The sequence below is a fragment of the Protopterus annectens genome, chromosome 6.part0 (assembly GCF_019279795.1).
Source record: "Protopterus annectens isolate FY-2018-M chromosome 6.part0, PAN1.0, whole genome shotgun sequence".
In the NCBI taxonomy this organism is placed as follows: Eukaryota; Metazoa; Chordata; order Ceratodontiformes; family Protopteridae; genus Protopterus; species Protopterus annectens.
In genome coordinates, this window is record NC_056737.1 from 1,567,853,023 (window position 1) to 1,567,864,821 (window position 11,799).

An 11,799-nucleotide genomic window follows, 5' to 3' on the forward strand; every position below is an offset into this window, starting at 1 on the left:
CAAAAGCCTTGGCGAGGTCAAGATAGGCTGTGTGAACCACCTTACGCTCATCTACGGCTTTGGTGACTGCCTCAAAGAAGTCGATCAAGTTCAGGAGGCATAATCTGCCTTTTACAAACAAGAACTGGGTGGGATCCAGTGTTTGGAGGTTACCAATGTCTTTGTTTAAGAGTTCCATGATGATACGTTCCATGGCCATGCAGACCAGGCTCGTCAGTCTAATAGGTCGATAGTTCCCGGAACAGTGGTTGCTCCCCCTTTGTGGAGTGGGATAACTGTTGCTGTGCACCATTCAGTGGGCACAAAGCCTGATGCAAGGCTATTATTGAACATGGTGCTTAAGTGGGGAGCCAGTTCGATCTGAAGTTTGTGTAAAACGCAGCCTGGGATGTTGTCCGGTCCCATGGATGCTGTGTTTTTGGCTTTAGAGAGTTCAGCCTTTACCTGCGTAGTTGTGATTACAGGGACTCTGCATTCTTTCTGAATAGATATGGGCCCTTTAGGGGGTGAGGGGTGTGTATATATATATATATGTGTATATATATATATATATATATATATATATATATATATATATATATATATATATATATATAAATATCTGGGTCCACTTTTAAATTTCGAAATACAAAATCTTGAGTTTTGAGATACCGAACTCAAAACATAGAGATTTTGGTATCTCGAAATTCAAAAGTGAACTAAAAAAAAAACGCAAGTAAAATAATGTTTTTGCAGAGGGGCAAGCCAAGTCCTGAATATATATACATATGTGTATATATATATATATATATATATATATATATATATATATATATATATATATATATGTATATATATATATATATATATATATATATATATATATACATACACACACACACACACACACACACACACACACACACACACACACACACACATACACACACATGTGTATATATATATATATATATATATATATATATATATATATATATATATATATATATATATATATATATATATATATATATATATATATATATAGGCGGCACAGTGGTGCAGTGGTTAACATTGTCGCCTCACAGCAAGAGGTTCTCCGGTTCGATTCTCGGCTGGGGTGCCTTCTGTGTGGAGTTTGCATGTTCTCCCTGTGTTTGCGTGGGTTTCCTCCGGGTACTCTGATTTCCTCCCACATTCCAAAGACATGCACCTGGAGCATTTCTCCCCGGGCCTCCGCTGAAAACAAATGTTAAATAAATAAATAAATATATATATATATATATATATATATATATATATATGTGTGCGCGTGTGTGTATTTGCATATATATATATATATATATCATATTTTCAGCATATTATTTCTAATTTCTCCATTGAGATATGAAAATATACTATTGCTAAGTAGTCCTGAATACAATCAGCCTGCTGTTTCTGGGAGAAAAAAAATTGAAAAACTTAAATTCTTTGGCTAAGTTTATAGATTTAACCCAAGAGCCCCTAAACAAATTATTCTAGCACAGCATCTTGAGTAGTCATGGAGATCATTTATTCAATATAGTCATCCTTGCTCTTAGATTTCTGTTCTGCATTCCTAACAAATATACTTCTTTCATTAAGCTATAACTTTTACAGTGTTGGGTAAGTCTGCTGTCTTCCGCTTGGATGTTATAATCGACTTTGCCATCAGCACGAGAAATGTAGCATGACCTTCTCAGTAAACCTATCCAGCCTTCCTGGTCTCAGAAAAATTCTCAAGAGAAATCTGATAAAGGGGAGATATTAGCTGAAGTGTATTAGGTCACCATCTACCAATAACACTTTTCCTGCATTCTCTTTGTTCTCTTGGGTTCCTATCACATAGTCGAAATTGTACAAGTTCAAACCTTATATGGTTGAGACCATAAGTTCGAACTTGTACAAGTTTGAGCGTTTCAATGGAAATCTCCATGGGGGGGAATTATCCCTTATTGGTGGAGGGGGGGGTGCAGGGTGGCTTGCCCCCCCTGTTTACAACAGTTTATTTTGTTTTTCTTTCTTTTTTTTTTTCTTCATAGTTTTGTAACTTTGAATGGAATCGTTCATACATTTCGTGTTCAACGTTATTAAACTTCGACTATGTGATATAGACCCGTTCTCTTATGTCTGGTGTTTACAGCAGAGGATTAAGGCTATGAGCTGTTAATGAAATGTTTCCTGTAGGCCAGCATCAGATTCCATCAGCCTCCATGTGCTTACTGTGTGACTATAAGCAAGTCAGTTATCCAGACAGTGCTCTGGGGCAATGAGGAAATTAGGTTAGACTCCTTAATGGTCTTCTGAGATGCATACGCTTTAACCACCTGTGAGTGTATAACCAATGCAGATCCTATTTAAATGTATCTAACTTCCTATCTTTCCAAAAATGTGCTTCTGTTCTAGCTGTCCTTAATCATACCATCATCAGCCATTATTAAACTGAACGCTCCCTGGCTTCTAAATTAGTATTTAAATTTGTGCATACTTCTTTTACCTAATTTCTCTACCTCTGGCTGTGCCCTGCTGGACTCCAAAGACCAACTTTACTCACCTACCTAACCCTGCTTGTGTAGCTTCTCACCTGGGTAGCCAAAGTACCCCCTGGATTGAAACCCAAGTTAAAATAAGATTTTGTGCATACTTCTTTTACCTAATTTCTCTACCTCTGGCTGTGCCCTGCTGGACTCCAAAGACCAACTTTACTCACCTACCTAACCCTGCTTATGTAGCTCCTCACCTGGGTAACCAAAGTACCCCCTGGATTGAAAGCCAAGTTAAACTAAGATTTTGTGCATACTTCTTTTACCTAATTTCTCTACCTCTGGCTGTGCCCTGCTGGACTCCAAAGACCAACTTTACTCACCTACCTAACCCTGCTTATGTAGCACCTCACCTGGGTAACCAAAGTACCCCCCTGGATTGAAAGCCAAGTTAAACTAAGATTTTGTGCATACTTCTTTTACCTAATTTCTCTACCTTCGGCTGTGCCCTGCTGGACTCCAAAGACCAACTTTACTCACCTACCTAACCCTGCTTGTGTAGCTCTTCACCTGGGTAACCAAAGTACCCCCCTGGATTAAAAGCCAAGTTAAACTAAGATTTTGTGCATACTTCTTTTACTTAATTTCTCTACTTCCGGCTGTGCCCTGCTGGACTCTAAAGACCAACTTTACTCACCTACCTAGCCCTGCTTGTGTAGCTCCTCACCTGAGTAACCAAAGTACCCCCCTGGATTGAAAGCCAAGTTAAACTAAGATTTTGTGCATACTTCTTTTACCTAATTTCTCTACCTCTGGCTGTGCCATGCTGGACTCCAAAGACCAACTTTACTCACCTACCTAACCCTGCTTATGTAGCACCTCACCTGGGTAACCAAAGTACCCCCCTGGATTGAAAGCCAAGTTAAAATAAGATTTTGTGCATACTTCTTTTACCTAATTTCTCTACTTCCGGCTGTGCCCTGCTGGACTCCAAAGACCAACTTTACTCACCTACCTAACCCTGCTTGTGTAGCTCTTCACCTGGGTAACCAAAGTACCCCCCTGGATTGAAAGCCAAGTTAAACTAAGATTTTGTGCATACTTCTTTTACTTAATTTCTCTACTTCTGGTTGTGCCCTGCTGGACTCTAAAGACCAACTTTACTCACCTACCTAGCCCTGCTTGTGTAGCTCCTCACCTGAGTAACCAAAGTACCCCCCTGGATTGAAAGCCAAGTTAAACTAATATTGTATGTCAAATAATATTATATCTTCTCCTAAATGTATATGTTAGCGTTGTGATACTTGCTAGGTGTCCAATTTAAACTGCCATATCAGTCAGCAGCCATACCCCCCCGCTTGCTTTTCTTGCACTCCATTTCCTCTTTCCCTAGTCATCCCAGCCTTTCCAGTATTTCTAACTCCTTCAAGCCTTTCCCTTCTAAATTACTTTTTCTTTTTTCTTCTCCTAGCCATCTACTGTAGTCTCCACTCTGTGTAATTACAGATTTTGACCATGAGATGGTTGTCTTCACCCACTTCTAATTTCACTTACTTCAGTGCTAAGCCAGGAACCTGCCCAGCACTTCAAACTGCTTTGTTCTTGTGTCGCTTGTTTATTTGGATGCAATAGACTATAATTTAGGTCATCCAAATTAATTGTTTATATTATACCCTACAAAAGGTGCCTAGAAACTGGATCTGACTCCACTCAGCTATCTACCAGCATGTGTTGTCTTCCAACCTAGGCTTGCTTAAGTTTTATAGTCCCCTCGTGCTTTCAAATCGCCATAGTATATTTTAAATACTCCGGTGCAGCTTTTAGTCACAATTTCAGTTGCAGGACTATCCTGCTGTTAAAAGAAAAAATATATATGATTTTGCTGAGGTTTTACAGTTACCTATATGCTAATAAGTGGCAGTAGCGTGTATAGTACTCCGGTGCACTTTTTAGTCACAGGATTGCCAATCTGTTAAAAATAAACTAAATATATGACCTTGCTGAGGTTTTACAGACACCTTGTGCTTGCAAACGGCAGGAGCTTGTAAGTAGTACTCCAGTGCAGCTTTTAATGCCAATTTCATCAAATTTAATCAATTTAAACTGCCATATCAGCCAGCAGCCATACCCCCTGCTTGCTTTTCTTGCACTCCGTTTCCTCTTTCCCTAGTCATCCCAGCCTTTCCAGTATTTCTAACTCCTTCAAGCCTTTTCCTTCTAAATTATTTTTCTTTTTTTCTTCTTCCAACCATCTACTGTAGTCTCCACTCTGTGTAATTACAGGTTTTGACCACTAGATAGCTGTCTTCACCCACTTCTAATTTCACTTACTTCTCTACTTTCCACTCATTATAAACTATTTACTCTCACTTCACTCTTACTGCTCTACTTTCCACTTACTATAGTATTTTAACTCTAGTATCTAGCCCTCCTCTTCTTCATCTCTAGTCCTATACAAGCTCTTACTCTCCCTTTTGCCCCTCAGTTTTTCCTTTCCTTACACTCACTACCACTGCCTTTTTTTCTTACCTTCCCTTGGTCTTACCTTCTTCTATACTGATTGTTTTTCTCCCTGCTATTACCTTCCTTTGTGTCTGCCCTGCTCCATTCGCCCTGCGGGCTCACTCCGCTCCCCTCCCTACCCCCAATTCCCACACACCCCCAGTGGTCCTAACCATGTACCTCTGTAACCACTCCCCCTCCCATTATCAGCCTATCTCTTACCTCCTTGACTTACCAACCACACCCCCTAAATCTACAATTCCTTAATTAATCTAATTACCTTTCTTGACCTACTCCCTCACCTCCCTACACCTCATCCTGTACTGATTATTTTCTATAGCACTCTCTCTTACAACCAATTCTATTTACTTAATTAGACACTTCCCCCCTACTCAACCTCTTATAGCACTCTCTCCTTTTACTTACTACACTCCCTCCCACAACCTACTCTAACAACTTAACTACACATCCCAATGGCCCCAACACACAAGTCTATACTCACAAACATTCTACTCTTAACTACAACTCTTGCTACTCTTCCCATCTACAGCCTTATAAATAGAACTATTTTAGAAAGCAAAATCCCTGCCATATGGAAAGTATCCCACATCATCCCATTACATAAGGGTGGGTCATCCACTGAGCTCTCCAACTTTTGGCCTATTGCCTTACTCTCTCCAATAGCTATGATAATGGAAAAATGCATTCACAGACAACTACTTGACCACCTTCTCCAAAATAATCTACTTGCCAACTGCCAACATGGCTTCAGGCCATTCCGTAGCACAACCACTGCCCTGCTATCCTTTTCTGACTCCATAAACAAAAATCGTAACAATAACACTTTTTCCTCTGCACTATTTATTGACCTTTCAAAAGCCTTTGATATGGTGAACCATAACATACTTATAGACATACTAAAAGCCCAATCACTTGATCCACAAGCATTACAGTGGTTTAAGTCCTACCTGGAAAACAGACAGCAAGCAGTACCTTGGGATAATAATCTTTCTACATCCCTCCCAGTGAATATTGGAGTACCCCAAGGCTCTATCTTAGGACCCCTACTCTTTTCATTGTTTATTAACGATCTACATACCCAAATTCCTCAAGCCACCTGCATACAATATGTAGATGATTCTACTTTAATTTGTTCAGCCAAGACCATAGCTTCTCTCCAATCCCTCACTCAAACTATATTCAACAGTGTTGAAAATTGGTTCATGCAACACTGCCTCCTCCTGAACCCAAAAAAACAAAAAACAAAATGATTGCTCTTTGCTCCAACTCAAAAATCACCTCAACTGTACTTCATAATAACCTCAAACAATGCAACTAACATAACCCCAGACACTACAACCCATCTACTAGGAGTAACAATTGATAACAACCTTAGCTATGATGACCACATTAATTCTACAATAAAGTCTGTCAACAAAAAACTAGGCACCCTTTACAGAATCAAATCCTTCCTTACCCCTTCAGCCAGAATGATTATTGCCCAGACCCACCTTATCTCTACCCTTTTCTATGCTTCTGTGATATATACCAATCTATCTAAAAACAACCTTACCAAACTTTCCACCAGTTATAATAATATAGCCAGATTTGCCACTGGCACCCCATTTAGAACTCACTACTGTCTCAACCTCAAACAACTAGGATGGCTAGAACTGCAAAGCCAACTACTTTGTCAACAACTTGTTATCACTCAAAAGATCCTTTATCACCCTAACAATACCCCTATCCTCACTAACCTGATTACACCCTACAAAAATCTTGAAACACTAAGCTCAGTTAAAAAGCTCCTTGTTTCCACTAATAAGTCAAAAAACAAAGCTGGGGACTCACTTTTCTCCAACACAAAAGGTAAAAACTGGAACCAGCTTCCTACTGAACTTTCCACCCTTGCTTCCACTTTCCTATTTAAAAAAACATCTTAAAGAACATCTTAAATCTTACTGGCTTTGTCCATGCTCTAACCCTGACTGACATCTCATTCCCCTTCTTGCTCTCTCTATACTTCTCTTCCATACTAATCTTTGATGCCTACTTTGTAATTTATAATCTCCTTCATACTACAAAAAAATGTATTTTTGTTTATCTCTCTGTATTTTGATATTAACTTCAAACTACTAAACGACTCAGTACAATTTTGTTCTGACCAATGTAGCCAATGTACTGTAATTCACTTGACTACTACTATATATTGTATTCTTTGTCACTGCTAGTGCTTAGAGGTTTTCTCCCCGGGTTTCTACTGAAAATGACATATATCCAGTTAGACTAGCCCAGTCAACAAATGTAAAATAAAATAAATAAGTAAATAAATAAACTCCACATACATGCAGGCAAATTCTCAAAGGTGTATGAAAATATTTAAAGATACAGTGCCAGCCAAAGAATCTAAAGCCTTTGACTTCATAGCATACCTTGGTGTCTATAGCACTTTGGTCTTCCTTTCTGATGAAATTTGAATTTGTAGATCCTTCTCCCACATTAGTCTGTATTTACTTGTTTCTGACTGTCTTTTAGGGTTCAGCAGTCTTTTACACACTTTACTTATTCATCCTTTACTCCAGGGATTCTCCTCTCTAATCCAATTAACCAAGTCTTGCCTAGCTGCAGAGTTAATATCTTTAAAATTTAGTTTACCTGACATCCATTTAAAATTCTCATGCTATTGCAGATTCTGAGCAATGCCCACATTTTTTGCAACCTGATCGTATTTTGCGAAAGCTGTGTCCTAGTGTACATCTTCCCAGACTATAAAACATATGACATGTTTTCAACCTTCCTCCCACCTTACATCTTCTAGGCCAACAATATTTTTGTAGAACTATTGGCAATAATTCCTCTCAGCAGTTAATATTGTCTGTTTTCTTTGGGGCCATAGAACTACTTTCACTAATGTGTCCCTCAAGTTAACCTAATATGTAGTGCTTTTCTCTTGTAAACTCCTGTACATGCAACTTTTTTTGTTTTCTAAATAGCTTGACATATATTAACATTTAAATTGTAAAACAGTTTCAAAATGACAGCTTATATATCTCCCGAATATGTAACAAAGTCTAGATGGTGTAGGATTTTTGCTTGGAAGTGTTTATATAGGTATTTTTATACCCCAAGCAGACTCCAAAGAATTTTTCCTCAAGTATACGGCAAATGCTGGAGGTATTTCAGGAAGAAATAGATAACTGGGAACATATGTTTTGGGAGTGATATGGGATGGCAGACTTTAAAAATTCTCTGCAGAGTACTCTGTCAGAAATATTGGGTGAGCAAATTGGTGTAAGAAAATTATTTATTTGAGCGGGGATTTGTATTCTGAATTTTCAGCCATAGTAAGACCTTGTTGAGTTTAATTTTGATGGCTGCCAAAAACACAGTTACTAGAAAATGGAAATCACTGTCTAAACCAACATTATTTGAAGTAGTGAATATTGCAGCAGAAATAAAAGAAGTAGAAGTGGGATCTTTAGAAAAGGATAGGAGTAAATTACATAACCAAAAATGGAAATTGTGCGAAGAAACTGTAGAATAATGTTTCTCAGCAGGAGTGAAGTTTAAGGGAAGGTAAGAGTCAATCGATTTATGTAATGTTGGATATATGATAATGGTATATAAAAATATATATACAATGTGTAATGTTTGGAACTATGAACTTGTTAACATGGTTTGTGTTCTTTCATGTTTGACCAAGTCTTAAGTAATAATTCAATAAAGGCATAAAAAATAAGTTACTTGTAATAAGTAACATAGTACCCCCATACACCTACCCCCAAGGATATGAGGAGAACCAAGTGTTTTTGTAATCAAATTTCAGCAACTTTTTATGCTCTCACTCCTCAAAATGTGTTTCTTACAGAAAAACAGTACTTGGTGTCAGCTTTTTAATGTAGGCAAATACAACAGAGTACTAAGTAAACCAACCAAAGAACCAAACACTAGAAATGTCCAAGAAGAACGTGGTCCGAAGCCAAAAAAGAATTTATTGGATAAAAACACCACAGAGAAATTGATTGACCTAGGTTTCGTCTTTACTAAAGACTTCTTCAGAATGCCAGCACATATCCAAACCATCCTATGTATACTAACACAAGCCACACCCCCTAATAAAATAGATTTAATTGATTAACTTTAAAAATTACATCATCGATCATAAATAAATATTGTATAAATTACATAAAAATATTTTATATGAATTAACACGTACAAAAAACAATAAAACTGTGTTTAATAATTATAAACCTGAAAAAATGCATGCATATAATGAACCCAAAGTCACACAAAAAAGACTACCCGGTAATATTTTTCAGCCTTAATAATGGTTTAATAGAACAATAATCATTTAGACCAGGATATTTGTGTGCATCAAATTTAATCTACCATCTAAGTTCACATAAATCAAGATGGACATCCAAGGTCTTCCTTGTAAATCATGTTTAATTTGTTGCACCACACAAAACCTGAATTCATGAGTAGGATTACTGACTGACTATGTCTAGCTAATGCATTGGTAGATTTTAAATGCTTAATATCTAAAAGATGTTCTCTGACCCTTTCCCTAAAACTTCTACATGTTTTTCCTATATAAAACACCAAACATTGTTGGCATTTTGCCATATATACTACATTCTTGGAAAAAACAATCAAAATGACCTAAAACATGAATGTTATATTTATTGATGTTAGAATTATGACCTGTGGGCATAATGTATGCACATATGGAACATCTCCCACATTTAAAATTACCAATAATTCTATTGGTAACCAAGGCCTTCGGGTAAGAACACCTTTCAAAAATATCCTTAAATGCACAGTCTTTCCTAAAAACAAATCTAGGACTAGAACCCCACTCAATACCAGTATTATTATCAAGGTGTAAAATACCCCAGTTATTTTTAATCATGTTAACTAACCATTCTGAATCTCCATTAAAAGTGGAAATAAACATAAAAGCCCCTTCTCCCACCAAATCCTTACCCTTAGAATTGATGGTATACTGAACTACATTGTGATTATCGAGAATAGGTGTATACATACCTAAATCCCTTTTATGTTTGATTTCAAAAAATAATTCCATACATAAATCTTTTGGATATCCCCTATTCACAAACAATCCAATCATATAATTCAACTCATCTACAAATTCTTTATTATCACTGACCATCCGAGCAGCTCTGACCATTTGGCCTTTTACTGTTCCTCTTTTTTGGTGATTAGGATGCCAACTATTGTATTGCAGATATGAATTGGAAAAGGTAGCCTTCCTATAAATAGGTTCATAGGTTCATACTAGGCTATCTGCCCAAGGGCATTTATAAGCCTAGCCCATAGTTATTTGGCTTTTGCCACCCCTTTAGTTTGAATAAAACTATGCCTATTATTTTGCTGTGCCTCTGTCAAGCAGTGACACTGAAGTAATCCCTGGGGTATATCTGCGATCCCCCATCCATTGGTCAAGATTCCTCTTGAACAAGGCCAGCGAGGTGCTCTGCCTCACATGTACCGGGATTTTGTTCCACAGCATAGGGAGTCTCTGGGTGATGAATCTGTCCCTCCAGCACGTTCTATTAATAACTGTGTCAAGGTTTAAGTCTCCCGCCCTTGTGGTTCTGAGGGATCTAGATTTTTTGAGGTGAAGCATATTCATCAAATCAGGGTTTGACATGGCCTTATATGTCAGGCACAGGTCACCTCTGAGCAAGCGGTATGAGACTGAATAGAGCTGGAGTTCTTTCAGTCGGGCAGCACAAGACATATTTTTGAGACCCTTTATCCTTTTGGAGAGGAACTTTTGGGGCCTTTCCAGCTGCTGCAGGTGTCGGGTCAGATACATTCCGAATGGGGCATTGTACTCAATCATAGGTCTAATGAGTGATGAGTACAGGGGGACGATGACCTCCCTTGATCTAGATGTGAATCCCTTCATGATCAGGTGGGCAATGTAGAAGGTTTTCCTAACTACTTTAGCAACTTGAGTGTCAAACGAAAGGCTACTGTCAACCTGGGTCCCCAGATCCCTGATGACTTCTTCTGTGCTCAGTGGATTGCCACCTATATGGTAGCTAGGGGTAACCTTGTTTTTCCCAAAGGGTATGACTATGCATTTCTTGGCATTTAACTTTAGGCCATGGCTCTGGCACCAGTTATCCGTTTCTGTGAGGCCCTTCTGAAGGATATCTGTGTCAGATGTGTTTTCGACTATGGCGCCCAGTTTGCAGTCATCTGCAAACTTTGTCAGCCATAACCCTCCTGTGTTTGCTTGTACTTCAGAAAAGTAGATGCCGAACAAGAGTGGACCCAGGACTGAGCCCTGTGGGACACCACTTGTGACAGGCTTTGAGTCTGACATGGCTCCAGCAACTCTGACCCTGTGGGTTCTGTCACTTAGCCAGTTTGCAACCCATCTTGTGATGTATGGGTTTACATTCAAGCTGATGAGTTTTTCGATGATACCTGAGTGGTTATTGTGTCAAAGGCCTTTGCCAGGTCAAGGTAGGCTGTATGAACTGCCTTTCCCTCATCAATGGCCTTGGTGACTGTCTCGAAAAAGTCATCCAAGTTTAAAAGGCATGATCTGCCTTTGACAAAGCCAAACTGGGTTGGATCCAAAGTCTGCAAGTTCCCTATGTCTTTATTTATGAGTTCCATTATGATCCTCTCCATGGCTTTGCAGATAAGGCTTGTCAAGCTAATGGGATGGTAATTTCCAGGGTCGGTGGAGGCACCGCCCTTGTGAAGTGGGACCACAGTCGCCATGCGCCACTCCTTGGGTACGTATCCTGAGGTGAGGCTAAGATTAAACAGCTGT